The sequence below is a fragment of the Protopterus annectens genome, chromosome 4.part0 (genome assembly GCF_019279795.1).
Source record: "Protopterus annectens isolate FY-2018-M chromosome 4.part0, PAN1.0, whole genome shotgun sequence".
NCBI classification, from domain to species: Eukaryota; Metazoa; Chordata; order Ceratodontiformes; family Protopteridae; genus Protopterus; species Protopterus annectens.
In genome coordinates this window covers 1,916,922,349-1,916,945,392 of record NC_056733.1, presented here as the reverse complement: position 1 = coordinate 1,916,945,392, position 23,044 = coordinate 1,916,922,349, and the positions used below count along the sequence as shown (strand labels likewise).

The 23,044-nt window shown below is 44.0% G+C and overlaps 1 protein-coding gene across 3 annotated transcripts in view; it reads left to right on the top strand.

The window, feature by feature from the left end:
* The window catches only part of LOC122800071 (peroxynitrite isomerase THAP4-like), a 357,091-nt gene that overhangs the window by 231,394 nt on the left and 102,653 nt on the right, over positions 1-23,044 (top strand). The gene's annotated exons all lie outside the window — the stretch shown is intronic.

Genomic DNA, 23,044 nt, shown 5'->3' with positions numbered 1-23,044 from the left:
TATGTATACTTTTTATATCAACTGAAGTACAAGTAAGTCATTTACATCTCTAGCTGCATAGTTCAGCAGATGCACCAGATAATTAGTTGTCTGCTGTGTTTGTCATATGGGTAGACATTGCAGAAAAAACATGTACTGTACTTGTGCAATCATGCTATAAAGTAGAAAGATGTAACGGTGGCTAACATCACTGATGATTCACGTACTCATTAAAAACACCAAGCAGGTAATTTTAAAATGTAAAAAAAAAAAAGAAAAGACTTTTTGTCAGCCCCAGCAACTGTGCATCTTTGCAATATGTAGGCATAGTAGTAGTAACAATGTGTAATCATAGTGTATTTTCATTCATTACTAGAATTTATGTTATAGTATATATTTTGCTTTGTTACTGATGCATTGTTTTTGATGGCTGCAAGGCAGTAATGTATTTAGAAATGTACATTTCCTTTTAATGTACCTTGCCTAAGCAAAGCAATTTCCATAACTCTACTGTTAACTGCTATTAATTGCTGGCTTAGCTGTTTAGATGCATCATTCTCTGTGGGCTGTATAGACTACTTATTTTGTATTTTTGTATTCATTAAAAATATGCTTTCAGTAGCAGCCAATAAATTATTTATTCCTAGGTATAGAATTTTGTGTTTTGGTTACAGAAAAAGTGACAGAAGAGACTAGGTGCAGGGATCCATTATACAGACAGTGATATTTGGGAGACACACTTGAGACTAGGTGCAGGGATCCATTATACAGACAATGATATTTGGGAGACACACTTAAAATAAATAGAGATAAATGGCTAGTGGTATTCCATGGGGGGTTGGTATTGCAACCAGTGCTGTTTGAAATCTTTGTATCGGTCATCACAAGGGCCATTCAGAGCAGGTTTGCAGGATCACTCAGTTTACAGATGACACTAAGAAATAAACTTTAAAAAACAAGGAAACAAACCTTCAGAGTCACATTTGGAGACTGTCAAGTTTTAACACAGTGAAGTGTATGATACTTCATCTGGGCTGTAATGATCCCAAAGCTGAATAGCAAATTGAAGGGCTCGCTCTTTAAAAAAAAAAAAAAAAAAAAAACAGGTTAGGGTAACACTTTGGTGTAGCAGTAGCAGCAGAAATGAACTACAGACAACAAAATGAGAAAGCCGTAACAAAACCTGTAATAGGATCCCTTAGAGCAGAGAATCTTGCACTATCCAGTCCACCTTCTTCAGAAATAAAGGGCTGGTGACTGTGTATCTGCCAACGCTTGAGATCCTTCCTTAACCACCATAATGTCCTTTGGTAACCAGACTGTCCCAGATCTTGTTTGCCACTTCAAGCATCCAGACACTGGTATCAGGAGGTCTTGTGACTTGTAACAAAAAGTTACATAATCTCTTTTCCGTTTTTCCTAGTTTAAAAGCTGGTTAGTTCTTTGTTGTTGGGACACGTATTGTTGCTTGAAGTTCATTTAATGCTATTCAGAGTTTTTTTCATGTCCGATTACTTTCCTTTTTGCTCCAATGTTAGGCTGGCATGTTTTTAGTTTGTGTTGTGATCTCACTGTAGATGCTTTAATGTACTTACTAGATTTCAGTTTAGATTTCAGTTTATCTGTTTTTATTGCTGTTCCTTTTGGAGTGTGACCATTTATTGTTTGATGTTTGGATTTTTTTCTTCAGCTTTAGCATTGAATGTATTCACTAATGGTGTTAGACATTTGTTGTTAAACTTGTTAGAAGTTGTCTTTCCAATGCTATGAAAAAGGATAAGGCCTCAGGCTCTAAAAAATGAAGATAATGTGGCCATAGGATCTCATCCTAGGGCACAGATGATTTATGTGTAATGTGCCTGGAGCTGGATCACTTTAAATAGGATTGCAACATTTGTAATGATTTTGGTGCCAGTGCACTGCAAGAATAAATTTATTTTGAAGGGTCTCCTTCCTGCAAAGACAAAGAACAAGTTAAAAAAGGAAAAGTGTAAAAAGGAAAAAGGAATATAGGGCGTCACAGTGGTGCAGCAGCTAACATTGTTGCCTCACAGCAAGAGGATGTCCTTCAAGGATGCATCTGCAGTCATAACATATGGGTTGTCCTGCCTCAGGCAGCCCTTCGGTCGGCCGGATTCCAAAGTCTGGGTCTGGCCTCGGCTGATGTCGCACTTTCCCCGACGTCAGAGCTTCTGGGGTATAAAGGCATCAGCCGACGCCATTTTCCTCAGTCTTTCTTGCCGCGCGGTGCCCGAAGCAGAAGCTGTTCGCAAGTGCCAGTCGGTCAGATCCAGAGATTTCAGCTACCGAAGACTTCTAAAAAAGCTAAGTACCCCGTTGGGGACTCTTTTTTGCCTCAGCCGATGTCAGACAAAGTAAGTAATTGTTTAACTTGTGGGAAACAAATACCTCATAAGGATTTCCATTCTTACTGCCTTCCTTGCTTAGGCCCAGACCACGACGTATCAGCTTGTTTAGCCTGTGCCTCCTTCAACCGATGGACTCTTAGACGTCGGTCGGAGTTTGCAGAAGAGTTTTTTGGATCCGCTTTTGCATATAAAATGCCGTCGGAGACTCTGACTACACATTTAGCCAAAAAACGCAAGGAAAAGGACCGACACTCGCGGCCCGTGGTTTTGGCTGAAACCACAGTTAGGCCTACCGCGAGTGTCTCGGTTTCGGCTGAAACCGAGTCCCCGGTTCTTACTTCTGCCGAAATCATACCTCCGACAACCGAGGCCAGAGAGGCCCTGGCTGCATCGGCTACAGAAATCCCTACCGAAGAAGCAAGCGCACAAGAATTGTCCGACACCATTCCATTGGACATTTCTACTCCTGCACGTGGGGCAGCTAGGCCCCCTGCTTCTATGTCTATTAAGGCCTTCTCCAGAGCTAAAGCAGCTAAAATTTCAAAAGCCTTACCTGCAAAAGCTACTTCTCAGAGACCTCCCTCAAGTTCTCAGATTTTCAGCCTTGCTGAGGACCTTATATCCATGATTAGGGGTTCCCAACCTCACCCAGACAGGACCTCCCACCCTCCTCCTGACAAAAGGCCTAGGACTGAACCCCCTGAACCTCTCTCCTCAGACTACTCCTCGGATGGATCTGATTTATCAGACCATCAGGAAGGGCCATATTCTCCTTATGAGGATTCAGATGCAGAAGACTATTCCTTCTGCCTCCCCTCCTGAAGAATTTTCTTTTGGGGAAACTTTGCATTCAATGAGGGAACACTTTCAGTGGCAGGGTCAGGATTTCTCTGACTCTAGAAAAAGATTAAGAACCTTTTTACACTTACCACAGCATAGGCCTCTAGCCATACCACCTGTGCTAACTGTAGTTGATGATGTATATAATGCTGTCAGTTCTGCCCCTGACTCTCTTCCCCCGGCCCCTGCAAAACCTGACAGATATTACAGGGTCCCGGATTCTCACTTCCATTTGTATAAAGCCCATGCTGCAGACCCAGAAACTATATCTCAGGGCCCAAAAGGTGTTGCAGCTGCCACTGCCAAAAACCCCCTACCCTCTGAAAGAGAGTCAAGAGCATTAGAGAGATGGGGAAAAAAGGGTTATACATCTGCTACTCTTTCTGCCAGGGCATTAAACTGTCAATTCCACATGATACAGTACCAGGAATATTTGTTAGATCAGCTGAATAAAAAGCTTTCTTCTACTGAACCTTTAGACCGCAAGTCCCTTCAGGATTTGGTATACAACTCTCAGCAGGTCAGTAATCATTTCTTAAAATGTGGCTATGATGCACTGGAAGCTTCATTTAGATCAGCTATGACTGGGGCAGTAATTCGAAGACATGCCTAGCTAAAAGAGCAACCCTTGCCAGACCATGTCAAGGCTAAACTCCTAGATGCTCCAATGGAGAAACAAAGTTTATTTGGCTCCCCTGCACAGGAGATTCTAAAGAAAGTGGAAGAAAAAGCAAAATCTGTGCAAACAGTAAAGGATTTTCTGCAGGTTCAACCTCCGAGGTTCAGCAGAAACTGGCCTTCAAAGAATTGGTCCTTTCCAGACACCTCCAGAGCACAGAGGGCAGGAATAGACGCCCAAGAGGCAGAGGTCAATCAAAGGGTGTCTACAGGGGTCGTCAGTGGCAGCCTGCCAACCAGAGGAGTAGTGCCACAGCTACAACTACAACCACTTCCACAGGACAGACACAATGACTTGACTCTGATTCCGCCTACCAGGGAACAACTGGAAACACCCTTGGTGAAAGCTGTCTTTATTCTCGAAAAACTGGTATTGCATTACAAAAGACAAATGGACATTGCAAACCATAGACAAAGGATACAGGTTTCACTTCCACACTTTTCCAAGAAGGAGCGGAATGCCAAACCTTCCACCAAACCAGAAGCCAGAGGCTTTAAGACAAATCCACAATTTACTTAAGATGAAAGCTATAGAAAGGGTACCATCTATGGAACAAGGCCAAGGATTTTATTCCAGACTATTCCTTGTACCAAGAAAAGAAAACCAATGGAGGCCTATTCTCGACTTGTCCGCACTAAACACATATCTCATTGTGCCAAAATTCAAGATGCTGACCCTACAGCAACTTCTTCCCATGTTGGGCAAGGAGTCTTGGCTGGTGACTGTAGATCTCAAGGAGGCATACCTGCACGTCCCTATACAACCAGATTGCAGAAGACACCTCAGATTTCTTGCAGGATCAGAGCATTATCAATTCTCAGCATTGCCCTTTGGCTTATCTACTGCGCCCAGAGTATTCACTAAATGCCTGGCATCAGTAATTGCACATTGCAGGCTTCAGGGAATTCAAATCTATCCATACCTGGACGACTGCCTAATACAAGCGGACAACAAGACAAAACTAATAAAGGATTTGGCCTATGTCATGCACCTGTTACAGGCCTTGGGATACACAGTCAACATCCAGAAGTCAAGACTAGTGCCATCCCAAAGGATAACATTTTGGGTGCGGATCTGGACACAATGACTCAGATGGCTTTTCTCACAGAAGAAAAACAAAAGCAACTACCAGTCTACTTCATGGCTTTGACAAGACAAACTCAGCTCACTGCAAGGAAAGTCCTGCAGGCCCTGGGTTACATGGCATCCTGCATAATCTTGATCCCGCATGCCAGGCTACATATGAGAAAATTACAATGGTACCTAAGGAATGTATGGTCTCAACACAGGCACAGTCTAGAAACCATGATACCAATCATTCCATGCCTGAAAAAGGAATTCCTGTGGTGGGCTCAGGCCTGCCAGTCCAACAGAGGGTTGCCTTTCAACAAACCACAACCAAGGCAGACCATCACCACGGACGCCTCAGACCTAGGATGGAGAGCACACATGGAGGACAAGTGTATCCAAGGCCTATGGTCTCAGGACCAGCTGAACTTGCACATAAACCTAAAGGAGATGCTGGCAGTGAAACATGCAATTGAGACATTCAAATCATTCCTCCAGCAAGGACATCTGCTGATAAGGACAGACAACACCACAGTCATGTGGTACATAAACAAACAGGGAGGCACATTCCTACCCTCTATGCCGGATGGCAATGGATCTGTGGAACCTAGGCCTGAATCTCAACATCCAGCTGCAGGCCAAATTCGTACCCGGAAAAGAGAATTCACTAGCAGACAGCCTAAGCAGAACTACCACGAATGCTCACGAATGGATGCTGCATCCAGACATCTTCAAAATCATAACAAGCAAATGGGGAATGCCAGAGATAGACCTGTTCGCCTCCCCACTCAACCACCAACTGAAGAAATTCTGCTCAAGAGTATACCACCCACAAGCCTGGAGGGTGGACTCTCGCTCTTTCAGCTGGAATGCCCTAACAGTGTATGCTTTTCCACCTCTCCCATTGATGTACAAAGTTCTACTGAAGATCAGGGAGGAACAGCCAAAGGTGATACTAATAGCTCCAGACTGGCCAAGGCAGCACTGGTACCCGCTACTGAGAAGCATGTCTCGGGCGAACTCATGGCATCTACCCCTATGGCTTCTTCTTCTAACGCAGAACAACTTCAAGACCCTGCATCCAAACTTTAAAACACTGCAGCTAACTGCCTGGAAAATTGCTTAAAACAAAACAAAACTGTTTTATCTCAGTGGGTCAAGGACATTATCCTGGAGGCTCGCAGACCCTCCACAAGGAAGACATACTCAGCTAAATGGAAGAGATTCCTCACTTGGAGCACATCAAAGGGTACAAATACCACACTGGCAAACCTAGCACACATCCTAGAATATTTAGCAGAACTGTTCCACAATGGCCTGTCCTATTCCTCCTTTAAGATTCATGCTTCAGCAATTTCAGCAGAGTACAACATGGATCCACCTATCTTCTCTCACCCTCTCCTTAGACAATTTTTAAGAGGGATCAAAAATGTAAAACCTCCAAGGAGACCCCCTCTGCCTACATGGGATCTCAATTTTGTGCTGGAAAAATTAACATTACCCCCTTTTGAACCAGCAGCATCAGCAGACTTACAGTTCTTATCTTGGAAAACTGCTTTCCTTCTGGCAATCACTTCAGCAAGAAGAGTATCTGAGTTACAAGCATTAATGGCAGTGCAGCCTTTCCTTATTTTTCACCAGGATAGAGTGTCTCTGAGAACCAATCCTACTTTCATGCCAAAGGTGGTATCCAGGGTATCCTTGAACCAAGCTATCCATTTGCCTACGTTCTTCCCTAACCCACAGAACAGGGGAGAAACTTTGCACACCTTGGATGTACACAGACAACTACGCTACTATCTGGACAGAACTAAAACCAGCAGAAAAACTGACCAACTTTTTGTAGCATATGCAACTGGAGTGCAAGGAAAAGCAATTTCCAAACAGACAATTTCAAAATGGATAGGAAATTGCATTCGTTTTTGCTACTCTTTTCATGGAAAGACAGCTCCTGAAAATATCAGGCCTCACTCCACAAGAGCCACAGCCACCACTACAGCTTTCCTATGAGGGGTGGCTACCAAGGACATTTTAGAAGCTGCTACTTGGAGCTCCGTGCATACATTTGCCAAGCATTACAATCTACCTTTATACTCCAGGTTTTGCAACTGCAGTTTTACAGGGGATCTTAACTACACCATCCTTATCTTAGTACCTCCTCCCCCAGTTTGGCTATGGTATTCTACCCATATGTTATGACTGCAGATGCATCCTTGAAGGACATAGTACAGTTTTGTACCTACCATAAATGTAGATGTCCGATAGGTATGCATCTGCAGTCAGGATTACCCACCCTCCTTCCCCTCTGTGGTACTCCTAGGGTGCTTACCCCTTCTTCAGCTAGCTGGGGGAATCTATTATGGTGTATTTGTTTGTATGTATATATATATATATATATATATATATATATATTGTTTGCTACTGTTTGGAATTTTCAACATTTATCCAAATTTAGCCTTCCTAGAGGGCACCTGGCATCTGGGGCAAGAAACACTGAGGAAAATGGCGTCGGCTGATGCCTTTATACCCTAGAAGCTCTGACGTCGGGGAAAGTGCGACATCAGCCGAGGCCAGACCCAGACTTTGGAATCCGGCCGACCGAAGGGCTGCCTGAGGCAGGACAACCCATATGTTATGACTGCAGATGCATACCTATCTGACATCTACATTTATGGTAGGTACAAAACTGTACTTTCTCCGGTTCAATTCTCAGCCGGGGTACCTTCTGCATAGAATCTACATATCTTGTCTCTGTTCAAGTGGGTTTCTTCTAGGTGCTGTAGTTTCCTGTCACATTCCAAAGACATGCAGTAGGTGGATTGGACACACTAAATTTGCCATGGATGTGAGTGTCCATGAGAGTGTGGTATGGAAGAACAGCTGTGGCAGGGCTAGCCACCCTGCAGTGAGAACTTTAGCTCTAGATGGTTGCCACTGATGAAGTGGCACCCTGAATCCATGTGCAAAAAAAAAATGGGAAAAAGGGTTGTGGATGGATGGATGGATGGAAGGAAAAAGGAAAAGGGAAAGTTTGAGGAGGCAAAGCCCAGTAGTAAGCCTCCGTCTCCAAAATTCCCCAGTCTAAGGCTTTGCCAGTTAATGTAGTTCATGCTCCTCATTTTACCTCTCAAACTTTCTTGTTGGGGGCCTTCCAACTGGAGGTGACTGTAATTACTGACTTCTGCCTGAGAGTGAGTTGTTCACTTCCTGTTCTGTCTGTGAGGTCAACAAGATCAGTAAAGAGCCCTTCTTCCCATTATGGATTGGGATCAGATGATGTGGGCCTTGCTCAAAGCTCAAATTGAGTTGGGAGTCATGTCATCACCTTCTGATGTTCTTTGTGTTTCATTGTTGCAGTCATCACCTGTCTGTTATCCCTGCTGTGGTAGCCCTCGGCCAGCCCAAATACCAGAGTCAGTGTTTTTCTGCATCGGCTGCAGTTGCCTGTAGTCTGATGTCAGGTCTTCAGTGCTATAAAGCAAGACAGCCGATGTCATTACATCAGCCTTTCTTGCCCTAACCCATCAGAAGCACAAGGAAATAAGATAAAGTGGTTCTGGTGGCTAAAAGCCCCCATGGGAAGCGTATGTCCCCCTAGGGGAAGAGAATATAAGGAGGATGGAGGGAGGGAAACCAGGACTGCAACAGTGAATACACTCGAACATCTACATTTATGGTAAGTGTACACAACTGTACTATGTTCTTCGTGGAGCCTGTAGCAGAAGCAGTTAGCACGAGTGCCAGTCAGTCGCTACCAGAGTTTGAATTTCAGCATAAAACATCTAAAGCTAAGTACCCCGTTGGGAACCCTTTTTTCTTGCACTAACCAATGTCCGAAAAAGTTAACAATTGTCTCACCTGTGGAAAGCAGATCCCACACCGAGACTTCCATTCTTGCTGCTTCACTTGTTCAGGCCCAGACCCCAATGTCCCCCATTGCCAGTTCTATGCTCACTTTAATGCGAGAACCATAGAGCTCTTATTGTAGACAGCTGTTTTCGTGTTCCGTCTTTGCATTCGGATATGGCATCTGTCAACCAACAATACATGCTGAGATAAAGATAGAGACAGACCACACAAGGCTAAGCCTTCCGACGATGCTACCACTAAGCAGGTCGTTCCTTCTCTGGAATTCAGTGAGGTGCTTTCACAGCCCCTGATGCCAGATTCGATATCTACGCAAGCCTCTACTGAGATCCTTTCAGAGTCAGGTATGCTGCAGAAATCTTCTTCATCTTCTGAGCCTTTGGCTGTCTCTGCCTCGGTTGGGTCCGGAGCCGCAACGCAGACACTAGCTTCTGAGGAGGCCTTTCGCACTACTGAATCTAGACAAAGACCGACAAATTCTCTCGGGCCTAGAAGACAGGCCAGTCCTAGAAAATCTGCTTCTAGCCACCATGTTGCTTCTGCTGCACCACCCCAAGCATAAATGCTTAAAATGGCGGAGGATCTCCTCTCCCTTATCTGAGGTAGTCAGGCAACAACTTCTAAAAGGAAAAGGCACCCTTCTCCAGAAATTATGACAGAACAGGATTCTGAGAAATCTGACTATTCAGATTTTGAAGATGAACAGCAACCTCTGACTGCTTATGAGGATTCAGATGCAGAGGAATCCATCCCTTCTGACTCCCCTCCAGAGGACCTTTCCTTTGGGGAAACCCTTCACACCCTCTGGGAACATTTTCAGTGGGAATCTCAGGACTTCCCCTGTCTAAGAAAAGACTTAGAGAGTTTCTGGATCTGCCCCAGCATAGACCCCTGGCCATCCCCTTATTTTAGAAGTGGTGGGTGATGTTTTCCATGAATCCAGCTTAGCCCCTGAAGCCCTCCCACCTGCTCTCAGTAAACCTGACATGTATTACAGAGTACTGGATTCTCACAAATACCTGTACAGAAATCCTGCTGCAGACCCAGAGGTCATTACACAGGGACCTAAAGGAGCTAAGACTAGTTTTGCCAAGAATCCTATTCCATATTCCTTCTGACAAGGACTCCAGAGCTCTGGACAGATGGGGTAAAAAGTATACACCTCTACACCCTTAGCTATCAGAGCACTTAATTGTCAGTTCCATATGTTAAAATATCAACAACACACTTTGGAACTATTAAAACAAACTCATTACACTGTGGTTATGACACCCTAGAAGCCTCTAGCAGGCCAGCAGTGACAGGATCTGTCATTAGGAGACATGCATGGCCGAAGGAACAAGCTCTCCCTGATCATGTCATGTCTAAACTTATTGATGCACCCCTGGATATAGAGTGCTTATTTGGAGTAAAAGCAGAAGAGGTGCTTAAAAAGATGGAAGACAAAGCAAAATCTGTGCAAACAGTAAAACATTTCTTTCAGGTTCAGCCTCCCAGGTTCAGCAGGAACTTTCCCTCTAAGCACTAGTCCTTCCCTGCACCTAGCAGACAGGGCCAAGGTAAGCCCCGCAGGGACAGACCATCCAGGCCCCTATCCCAGGGCCAGCAGAGAAGCAAACAGTGGATCACTTCCACCCCAAAGGCTGGGAGTTCTAAGCCACCCTTCTATGGCAAAAACTCACAATGGCTCCCCTCCCCCCTCTGCCCCCCCCTTCACTCACCAAAAACTAGGAGGAAGGCTCTCCCTCTTCAAAGAAAATTGGCTTTCTGTAACAAAGGACCAATGGGTCTTAAAGATCATTTTTCGGGGATACAAATTCTCTTTCAGCGAACTCCCAATTCCAAGAGGGTACCCAGACTTACCTCCAAATCAGTGGGCAGAGGCATTGAAACAGGTCCAAACTCTCATATCCCAGGGGGCAGTAGAACCTGTCCCCTCAGATCAAACAAGCAAAGGCTTCTTAACCAGACTATACCTTGTTCCCAGAAAATAGGGCACTTGGCGCCCCAGCGTGGATCTATCCATTCTGAACACCTCCCGGGTGGTCCCCAGATTCAAAATGCTAACTTTGCAGCATCTGCTGCATATGCTAACAGAAATGCCTGGCTAGTGACCCTAGACCTAAAAGATGCCTACCTCCACATCCCCATAAGGGAATACTGCAGGAAATTCCTGCGCTTCAGAGCAGGATCACAACACTTTCAGTTCTCTGCGCTGCCCTTTGGCTTATCTACTGCACCCAGAGTATTCACCAAATGCTTAGCCCCGGCCATAGCATTATGCAGACAGAGAAATGTACAGATTTACCCTTACCTGGATGACTGCCTCATTCAGACAGAGTGCAAAGTAAAGCTACTCCAGGACATTCTCTTTGTCAAATCCCTCCTAACTTCCCTAGGGTTCACCATCAACGAGATAAAATCAAAGCAAACTTCCACCAGGAATATAATTTTCTTAAGAGCTCTGCTAGACACAGCATCCCAAATGGTCTTCCTATCCCCAGAAAAGCAGAGCTTCCTGCCTCTCTACTTTATTTTATCTAGCTGGCTTCCAGAAGTCACCTCACTGTGAGGAAGTTACTGCAAGCCTGGGGATACATGGCATCTTGCATCCTTCTAATTCCTCTGGCCAGGCTTCACATGAGAACTTCAGTGGTATCTAAAGAACCTTTGGTGCCAGCACACTGTCTCTAGAGACCCCTCTCCCTCTGATCCCATGTATAAGGGCCGCGTTTCTCTGGTGGGAGGAGGCCTGTGGCAAGAACAAGGGTCTTCCCTTCATCCTGCACCCTACCGGCCAGACCATCACAACAGACGCCTCAGACATTGCTTGGGGCACTCACGTAGGAGGCAGGTGCACCCAAGGTCTTTTGGATGCCCAGCACCTTCACTTACACATCAATCAGAAAGGAATGATGTCAGTACAAAATGCTCTGACATCCTTCAAACACCATCTCAGACCAGGGGTCTACCTTATAAAAACAGACAACACCACAGTAATGTGGTATATCAGCAAACAGGGGGGACCCAATCTTACCCTCTGTGCAGACTAGCCATGAACCTCTGACAGTCACCTTCATGGGTCTACACCTAACTGCCCAATACCTACCAGGGGTCAACAACACCCTGGCAGACCACCTAAGCAGAAACTTACTGGACCCCCACGAATGGCACCTCCACAGGGAAATCTTTCTGCAAATCACTCAGGAGTGGGGAACTCCGGAGGTGGATCTCTTTGCTTCTCACCTCAACCACCAGCTGCAAAAGTTCTGTACCAGGGAGTATCACCTCCTAGCATGGAAGGTGGATGCATTGACCTTCCCCTGGAATTCCCTCTTTGTGTGCACGTTCCGTCCTCTGCCTCTTATTCCCAAGGTACTGATCAAAATAAGGGAGGAAAGACCAAAGGCCATCCTCATTGCTCCAGATTGGCCCAGACAGCATTGGTACCCCTTACTGCACAGGCTGACCTTACAGCCCCCCAAGCAGCTTCCCCTGATCTCAGACTATTTGACCCAAGTGAGGGGAGAGATACTGAACCCAGACTTTCAGACTCTCAATCTTTCAGCCTGTTTTATACCTTAAAAGCTAACAAGCAGTCCCTGTTAAGCAAACAGGTCCTAGACTTTATCACAGAGGCCAGAAGGCCCAGCACCAGAAATTCTTACGTAGGGAAATGGAAAAGATTCTGCTCCTGGAGCCAGTCCAGAGGGGCCAGTATCTCACATCATTCCATCCCTCTTATCTTGGATTACCTAGCCGAGTTGCTCAAAAGTGGACTCTCCTTCTTGCCTATTACATTCCATGCCTCAGCCATTTCAGCCAGTTACGATTTAGACCTACCCCTCTTCTCTCATCCTTTGATTAAACAATTCCTTATAGGGGCTTCTAGTATCAGACATCCCAGAAGGCCTCCCACGCCAGCCTGGGACCTGAATTATGTTTTAGAAAAACTAACCTTGCCTCCTTTCGAACCTGCTGCTTCAATAGAATTGAAATACCTCTCCTGGAAGACTACCTTCCTACTAGCTATCACTTCAGCCAGAAGGGTTTCAGAACTTCAGGCACTCATGGCTGTTGAGCTCTTCATCATTTTCCATGCAGACAGGGTCTCCCTGAGGATTAACCCCTCCTTTATGCCCAAGGTGGTATCTGATGTGACCCTCAACCAGGTCATACACCTACCCACCTTCTTTTCCAACCCTCAAAACAAGAGGGAAAGAATTCTGCACTCACTAGACGTGCACAGACAACTCAGATACTATCTGGACCATACTATACCCTTCAGAAAAACAGACCAGCTGCTTGTCAGCTTTGCCCCAGGGGCAGAGGGGTAGCCCATTTCCAAGCAAACCATTTCAAAATGGATATCACACTGTATCCATTTCTGCTACAGACTACATGGGAAACCTCCCTCCCAAGTCTATTCATACCCATTCCACTAGGGCAGCCTCCACTCCACAGCCTTCCTCAGAGGAATCCCCACCAGCGACATCTTGGAAGCTGCCACCTGAACCTCTGTCCATACCTTTACAAAGCATTACCTCCTACCTCTTTTTTCTAAGTCTAGGGCAGGGTTTGCCTCTGCAGTCCTGCAAGGCTTACTGACCCATGCCTAGGGCTCTAACCTATCCTTCCACCCCTCTCCTCAGCTTTGGGAATCCTCCCACAGGTGATGACTGCAACACTGAAACATGAAGAACATTGTACAGTTGTGTACACTTACCATAAAGGTAGATGTTCAAGTGTATTCACTGTTGCAGTCCTGGTTTCCCTCCCTCCACCCCCCCCTTATATCCTCTTCCCCTAGGGGGACATAAGCTTCCCACGGTGGCTTTTAGCCACCAGGACCACTTTACCTTATTTCCTTGTGCTTCTGACAGGTTATGGCAAGAAAAACTGATGTAATGATGTTGGCTGCCTTGCTTTATAGCACTGACGACCTGACATCAGACTACAGGCGACTGCAGCCGACGCAGAAAAACACTGACTCTGGTATTCAGGCTGGCCGAGGGCTACTACAGCAGGGATAACCCACAGGTGATGACTGCAACAGTAAATACACTCGAACATCTACATTTATGGTAAGTGTACACAACTGTACTTTTCTAGGGCAGATGGAGAAAGACCAATCCCATCCACTTCTTATGCTCCTTCCCCAGATCCAGTTTTGATGATGGGAGTTTCAGAGCCGAGAGTATTATAGGTGTCTCCTACATTGGCATTGGTGGGCTTATGTCCAGTGACACTGGCTGTCTAGTTATGGCAGTCTCAACACTGAAAATACTTTTGTGTTGAGAACTGCTAGGCACCCAGGGCTCAGTTTCAAGGCCTTGGTGCCCAAATTGGCTCACATACCCTCAAGACTGTTTTCAGTGTCTGAGTCTAAAGCATTCGACCCATATGCCAAAAATGTACTGGCTGCTGGTGGCATAATCCATTCAGAGGCATTAGCATCTGCAGTGGCACTGGCTTCCTCAGTACCAACAGGCTTAACTTTGAGTTTTAAGTACAATTAGCAGACCATTGGCTAACTCATTTGGTTGGATGGTTACTGGAGCTACATCCTCTGTCTTTGCTCCATTCCATGACACCAGTAACTCCAGAGCCTTGGGCACTGTATTCATGTCCCAGAGAGACTCCATTCCAGTTGGGAGAAGACGTTTCCTCAGAGCACTCAGATGAGTCCACTCAGAGTGTCCCTAGGAAGAGGATGTATAGGAGGAGGCACACAGACTTTCTCATTCAGAAAACCTCAGATTTTGAGATGTCTTAGAATTGATGACCTTCTTTTCTTAAGGAGGAGATTCTGCAGAAGGCTTTTCAGACCTCTTGTATATTGGGTTATTCCACCAGTGAACAGCTTGATAGACCTGGTAATGGAAAGGGCTTGGTAAGAACCAGATATGGCTGTGCCTATAAAGAGACTGGACAAGATCCTTCAGATACCCAAGGACAGATGTTATTGGAGCAAGGCTCCTGTTTAATTTCTCCAGGTGTTTTGAGTTTTTAATACCATGATGGGAATGGACCCCATTCCTAAGTCAGCATACAGTTAGAGTTCATGAAATTAGTATTGTTTCATTCCTTGATGTTAGCCAAGAGTATTCTTCTCAGCACCCACAATGTGCTTAGAATCATTTTGTAATTCATACAAGGTTACACATATTGGTAGCATACTTAGTACAATTGTCATTTTTTTTTTTTATTAAACTTGTTGCTTCTACTGCTATTGGAACTGTCTGGCCAGTATACCAAAGCCTTAGGTTGTAATAGGGACATTGTACGTCACATGTATGCTCCCTATACATGGCATAGGGCATAAAGGTGATAAAGGGGATGTACGCACACACTATCCTCAGAACTTCTTTGCCTCCAGTCCGAACTTCATCTCTGATCATTGGTCTGTTTCGTCTGTTGGTTGCCAAGCTATTTTCAGATAAGTGTCCCATTAGGGTTTTTCTTCTTATTTTACTTTTTGGTGGTTGTTGACTTGCATGTCATCCAGAAAGAGGAAATGCCAATGTGGGGGACAGATTCCCATAAGGGCTGTCACAAGCAGTGTTTGTTTTGCTCAGGTGCTTCTCATGACCATACAGCTTGTTCTGTTTGTCAGGCATTTGTCCCAAAAACTTTGCATAGTTGTGTCTCCTCTTTTTACCTACAGAACCAACATCTTAAATTGTTGGCTCAGGGTAGTATGGCCAAATCATCCCATATCGAGGGTCAGCCATCCACGAAGAAGACTAAGAAAGTTTGGTTGAATTCTTCTGCTGTACCGCCTCCAACAGATGTCTCTCTTGAGGCTGGTGAAAGCCTAGAGGACTGCCCATTTTTTCAGTCAGATTCCTATCCTGTGACAGCTTAGGAGGCCAGCATGGATTCTGCTTCTTGCACGTCCACAGAGACTCCCCAGACCTCCATTTCAGATGTTTGGGGGAACTGCAGCTGATTATTTCTGAAGGACATGGGGTGTTCCTCAAATCCTTGTTAGGGAGGAGTTCCTGACTATGCCTGTTGAGTGTAGGCAGTTGTCCAAGCCACCTAAAATATTTAGGGCTGATGCCCTCTTTGAAAAAGAAGCAAAAGACTAAGCACATTTCTCCTGCTGCTAGGGATCCTCAGCGCGAATGGCAAGATTTTACACAGAGTTTGTTTAATGACTTGATGGCTTTGAATTCTCCTGGGGTGGGGATCTCTGTTTCTTCTCGCCCTTGATCTTCTACTCCCCTTAAGAGGCCTAGGGAGCAGGTCTCATCTGATGAAAAATCAGCTTCTGATGAGGAATCTTTGGCCTATTCCTCCCAGATTTCCTGTCCTTTGGATTATGATTTGGAGGAAGGTGATTGTGTTAGCCCTGATTCTCTTTTTGAGGAGATTTTTTTTGAGCATACTGTTTCCTGTATGATGGAGTTTTTTAAGTGGGACTGTGCCCAGGTTTCTGATGTTCAAAGGCAATATTATGAACTCCTTCAAATGGTGTCTCCCAAATCCTCTGCTGTTCCCCCCATTCTTGCTGCCTTCTTGGATACTTTTTCTGCAGCTTCTCAGGTTCCTGATTCCCAGGCCCCTGCTCTTAAAAAAACTTGATACGTTTTATAAGGTGCTCAATGATTGCAAATTTCTTTACAAATGTCCCTCAGCTAACTGTTCTGTAATTTCAGTCTCTTCTGATAAATTCTCTGAAGGTTCAGGGCCTTTGGTATCTTAGTCAAAGGAAGGACCATATCAATATCAAAGAGATGAGAGCTCTTCTGTTGACCCTTCAGGCCTTCCATTCTCTTTTCCTTCCAAGGCCCTTCAAAATCTTCACTGACAATACCACAGTGATGTGTTGCATCAACAAGCAATGGGGGACCTCTTGTGCAGACTAGTTCTTCAGGTTAGGATTTAGCTGTCCAGTATCGGGTGGCTGTTCAGGCTTTGTATATTCATTCAGATTGGAACATTGTGGCAGACTCTCTGACCAGGTCTGTAATACAGACTCGAGTGGATGCTTCACAGACATGTGTTTCTGGACACTGTCTACCAATGGGGTACTTCTCAGGTAGAATTTTTGCTTCCCCTCTGAACAGACAACTTTCTGTCTGTTGTACTAGAGTCCCATGTCCTCTGGCTTGGAAGGTGGATGCCCTATCTTTTTCCCGGAAGGGGATGTTTCTTTATGCCTTTCCTCCCCTTCCTGTTATACCAAGGATCTTTTTCAAGATAAAGCAAGACTCTCCCAAAATCTTGTTGGTGACTCCCTTTTGGCCCAAACAGCATTGGTTCCCTCTTCTGTATTTAGCTAAGGGCAGTTCTCACAAGTTGCCCCACAGGGTGGAACTACTCATATAGGACAAGGGGGTCTCTCATCCATCCCCACTTGTCTACTCTTCAACTGACGCTGTGGGTGATAGGGTTTTGATTCTTTTTAGACATCTTTTTTTCTGAGCACATGCTTTGGGTTCTGCAGGAGGCCAGGAAACCTACTTCCAGGAAATCTTATGTCTCCAAATGGAAAAGATTTTCTGTTTGCTGTCTTGCTCATAACCTGGATCCACTTACTGTGGAAGTTCCTTTGGTTCTGTCATATTTGTGTGAGTTGCTCAATGCTGAGTTGGCATACTCTTTCAAAACCCACCTGTCAGCCATTTCTGCTTGTTTGCCTTTGACTCCTCCTCTGGCTTCTAGATTTGAGGTCAGACAATTCCTTAAAGGCATTCTTCATATTAGGCCCCTCTGACTCCACCTCTGTTTCAGCCTTGCACCTTCAGCTTCTTTACAGCATTGTTCTTGGAAGTCTGTTCTTCTTTTTGCTCTTACCTCAGCCAGACAGGTGTCTGAGCTGGAGGCCGTTATGGCTGTTGATTCATTTTTAGTTTTTCATAAGGACAGGGTGTCTATTATTAGTAATCCTTCTTTTATGTCCAAGGTGGTTAATGAGTTTTCTCTTTATTTGCAGACTTTTTTCCCTTTTCCGTAGTCTGCTATTGAGAAGGTTCTCCACATTTTGGATTTGCATAGACAACTCTGATATTATTTGGATAAAACTAAAGCCATTTGTAAATCTGAGCAACTTTGATTCCTTTCATCCTAGGTCTTTGGGTTTGGCTGTTTCTAAGAAAACTATTTATTTATGGATATGTAAGGCCATTTTCTCTTGTTACTCTTTTCATGGGAAAAAATCTTTCTTCTTCTGTTAATGTTTATTATGTCAGGGCTGTGGCTTCTTCTGGTGCTTATTTTCAAAGGATTGAATACCAACTCCATTCTTGAGGCAGCTACTTGGACTTCTGTGCATACTTTTACCAAGTACTTTAAGTTGGATGTGGTTTTCAGGGCTTGAGACATATTTGTCAGGCCTGTCCTGCATGGCTTTCTTGAAGGCTGTGCTGGACCTTCTTTCTCCCACCTTTTCTCTTGAGCTGTTGTACTCTTCCCTACAGTAAGGAATACTGCAGCAGTGATGTAGGACATAGTACAGCTGTATAAAATTTTACCATAACAGTAGATGTTCTTCTTTTCCATGTTGCAGTAATTGCTCCACCCCACCCCCCATTTCTTTCTTCTTCTAGATGCACATGTTCCTCTTTTCTCCATGGACTGTTCCTCCTGGGTCTTTTCACTTCTGAGGATGGTACATCCATACATCACATTTATGGCCTGTGCCATGTATGGGGAGCATATGTGTGACATATGACATCCTTATTACAACCTAAGGTTTTGGAATACTGGCCAGATGTCAGGCTGCTGTAGAAAAGGGATACCTACTGTTAGGAACATTGCAATATTGAAGAGAAGGACATCTACTGTTATGGTAAGATTTTACACAGCTGTACTTTATTTGACCACACTGGCAATCTCAAAAGTTATTGCTGTCTTTGTCTAGTACTAGAAATGTTTATCTGTCATGGCTGCCTATTGAAATTGCAAGACCTATAATTGGAAGTCCCAGAATAGAGAAAAATAACTGTGAAACTAAGGATGAACAGCAAATGTTGACAATTACTGTTCTTTTAACGTTATTTTTGCAAGAGGACAAGCCCCCAAAGTGGGAGGCCGTACCGCCACACCCCCAGTACAGATGCATATTACTTTGAGATCACCATATTTTGGAGAAAAGAGAATACTCCAAGGCACCGCTATCTCTGTATATACAAGTCTCGATATATACAAGTCTCCAGTGTCCTTATATTCAGTCTTGCTGTTTGAAGTCTCAGGAGTCTTGGAATGTAAAACAATTACTGTGTCTGATGTGGAAACATGAGCAGTGAAGGCAGAGCAGTTGAAGCTTGAGGTGACTAAGATGGAGACAGGTGGTAGGATGCACATCATGGGACAGATGAAGAAATGAGGACATTAGAGCAGAAGACAAAGTAGCCCTAAATGCAGAGAAAATCGAAGAATAGATTACAGTAGTTTGGTCACCTGAGCAGGAAAGCAGATGATGATTTGGAAGAGACCAGAAGAAAGCAAGAAGAAATGAGGATTTCCACTCAGCAGATGAATGAACTGCATGAGAAGAAGATGTGACAATCAGACGTAAATGTCAAATGTAGGAAAGTGGCAGTGAACTGAGAAAGGTGGCAACGGTTCCTACAACATCATAACTCCATGTAAAAAAAAATGGGAGAAAAAGGAGTTGATTTTGATGACTGACTGTAATACAGTGAGTAACTGTGGGTACTACAGTTGATATCCATGAGTGTACTTTGCTCCTACTTAAAAATGTTATGGACAGCCCTTCTTATCAAAGTACTTTTCAAGATGACTAACAGAGCATCACTGAAGATCTTTAGGGAATAACTGAAGTTGGGTTCCCTTTCAGACACCTTTACTTTTAGCCCAGCCAACATACTGTAAGTATGAAGGCCACTGAAGTATTAAAGGCAGTCTGTCAAGTATAAGTACAGTGTACTGTTCATGGGTGCAGGTCAGCCACCCATCCTGCTGGTGGCTTAGGTTCAGTTAGTGGAACAGGTGTTGGAGGGTAGCTCGCCTTCTTCATAGGTAGGACAGAGTTAGAAATGGAATGAGAGGATATATCAAACCCTTTATAAAGACTGGGGAAGTTGTCCGTGGGCCTCAGCAAAAACAAGAATATAAAGTACAACAGACAGCAAGGTATAAGCCCAAAAGGAATTTAATAAAATGAATCTGTCAGTAACACCAATAACAGCACCCTATCACCTCGGCTTTACAAAAGCCTTCAAGGAGTACCATTAGAAAAAAAAGCACAGGTCTTAAATATCCACAGTTGCCTTAAACAATCATTGATTAAACAATTTACACAATTAACATTAATTATTTTAAATAATTTGTTAAAGAAACACACCATTAGCACTAGGGTGCTGTTATTGGTGTTACTGACAGATTCATTTTATTAAATTCCTTTTGGGCTTATACCTTGCTGTCTGTTGTACTTTTGCTTGAGGTGTTGTCTACAAAAACAAGAATATGTTGTGTTGCATTAGCAGAAGGGTATACATAAAGCAGTGGAAATATCAGTGTGGCTGCAGCCCTCAGGAGGGGGAAACTTGGTAGACTGAGTAATCAAGCAGAAAGAAAATCCTACGTGTTTTTGCAGTGTTTCTCGCTGCTTGTGACTCTTACCACCTTGAGGTAAATAGTTTGGTTGCAAAGATGGCCATAGATGGGGAACAGAGGCTTGAGAGTCATTCAGCTAGTGTATGGTGGAAGAAAAAATTGAATGGGGGGTAGGGCAGTAACAGATAAATAAAACCCTGACTGTGATCCAAATGACTTGGGATCAGTTAGTGACCTGGGTTGATGAGGAAGTATGACAGTGAGCATCCAGGCCAACTCGCCTGTCCTGGAAGGAAGGAAGGAGGTAGCCTGGCACACTACCTAACTGCCTCATAGTGGAATTGGGAGATACAGCAGCAGATGTCAAGATGTCTATGCCCGCTAAGCTTTCTAGCACACTAATTGCATTTGGCAGCCTGTGGGTGCCAGGCTGCTGAAGAAACAATCACACAGGGCAAGGGAAAGAAAGTATCCACTCTTCATGGCTGCCTGGATGATGACTCGGCTACTGCTTATCTTGTATCCCAGCACCCAGAATGTTAAAAAGCTACTGTTTATTTCCCTGTTCTGCCAATACTGGCCAACTAATCTAGGATTCTGGGCCAAAGTACCCCATACAAAAACTGACATCTTTATTCCCATTTGTAGATCTTCGCACATTTGTTGGAGAACATTTTCTGCACATGTACTGATATTTTTGTTAGCAACTCTGAATCGTTTTCCTATGGTGTTTCCCAGGCACAGGGAGTATGTGTGATGGTCATTATCAGTAGCCTAAACAGAAAAAGCAGTTTCTAGAGGGTCTCATCCTATATTGTCTCCCACAACTGTTTTTTTTTTCCATTTCAAGTAAATGCTGCAAAATGAGAAAAATTAGTCTCAGGAAGGAGAAGGACTCCATCATAAATGTATGGAGTGGATTTTCAGTCGCACCAGTATCCATCTCTTTGGGACATTCTCTGAAAACTGCTGGAAGGCCTGGCTTTCTGAGGACAGCAGATCAAGTTTACAGTCTTGGAAGTAATGACCTGCTCTATGAACCTCTGTTGATATAAGTACTCACACATCCATACTTTCCTTCTTCCTTCATGTCCAGAAAATGGAGTTGCATATTAATTTTGGGGCTATACCTTTCAATCTTTCATCATATGTGCCAATCTCCTTTAAGTGTATTGTTGTAAAAGGGTGGCCTAATGGTTAAGGTGTTTGCCTTATAAACACAAGGTGCAGGATTTGAGTCTCACATAATGGGCTGAAACTTAAAAATGGCTCAAGGGCTGTTAGCCTAGTACTAATCTATGAACCTATAAGATAGTGACTGACAGTAAAGCCTGTTGGTTGTCCTTTACTTAATTGACTGTCTGCTGATTGTCTGCCCAGAGTAGGGTGTGCTGCAGGCCTTGATGTTCTATCTTTTCTTCCTGGAGAACCTTTCTTTGAACTTAAAACTACTACTGTATCTCATCTTGTCTCTCTGGTTTGTATAGGTAGCTTTGAATTTCATGCAGACGTAGGCCTTCTTGTAGATAGACAGGTGTCTGACACTTGGGACACTAACAGTAGTTCTGTCTGCCCTACCAGATGACCTTAGCACAGGTGTTGTGTTTTTCATCTTCTGGGGTTGATAGCAGCCAACATATCCTCTGCTATCCTGACATGCTGAACATACAGTTTAATTACAGCGCTTCCAAAGACACTTTTTCAAGCTAATGATTGCATCTCAGATCCCCAGAAAGTGGGTGTTGGCCTGGTGAGCTGCAGTGGGAGGTCATCTTTTTAGGTTAAGGATCCTTAAAAGGCTTCCATTCATATGTTTCAGTCAGCAAATGGGATGACCATTTGGAACTACATTTAGTGCAAGGAAAAGTATGCACCTTGTAGAAGTTGCATCTTGTTGTTTTTAAACGTCTGTAGATGCAGGTGCTCTTTAAATGTTTTTCTTGTGTTTTGTGAAATCTATATAATAAAAGTAGGGTGTTGCTAATTTGACTAAGGCACTTCATTGAGTAATCTGCATGTATGTTGTGCATGTTTTGTCTGATCTTTAAAATATAACTGTTTTGGCATTTCATCGTGCTGACTGTGAACTAGGATTTTTGGGCATTCTGCTTCCTTGCTTCTTTTTAGTATGGAATATTTTGGTTGTCTGGTTTACTGAAGGCCTCCTCCATGCAATCTATCAATTGTTTATTTATTTATTTTTTTTTGTGGGTGGGATTAACCAATAAATACCCAAGCATCACTAAATGCTGACATGAGCATGATTATTCCATGACTTAGTGGCTACTCTTAGTAGAGACAAGCATGTAGATAGTGTCAGTATTAAAGCAGGACATCCTTCTAAGAGAAAGTTACTGATCCTGCATCATGGTGTGTACATCTGTAACAGCAATGCATATCCCTTTTCTGCCCCTTTACTTCTTTTTTTCCAGTGTATACATCTCTACCACCTGTGCTAAGAATTCTGGAGCATGATAACTCAGTCACTGGCATTTTGCAAGTGGTGCTTACTGACTTTTTGGTGCATGAAATACTACCTCATGACTTTATTGGGCTTTCAGAGCAGCTAAGTATGGTTTTCCAAGTTCCTCAGTAAGACAAGCAGTACCTCCCAAAACTAAGACTGTAGCTTGTGATATGTTTTTCTGCTTTTGACTTTATTTTGCATTAAGTTAACAATGTAGAGTGAGTGACAGACTTTCATTGTTCAATA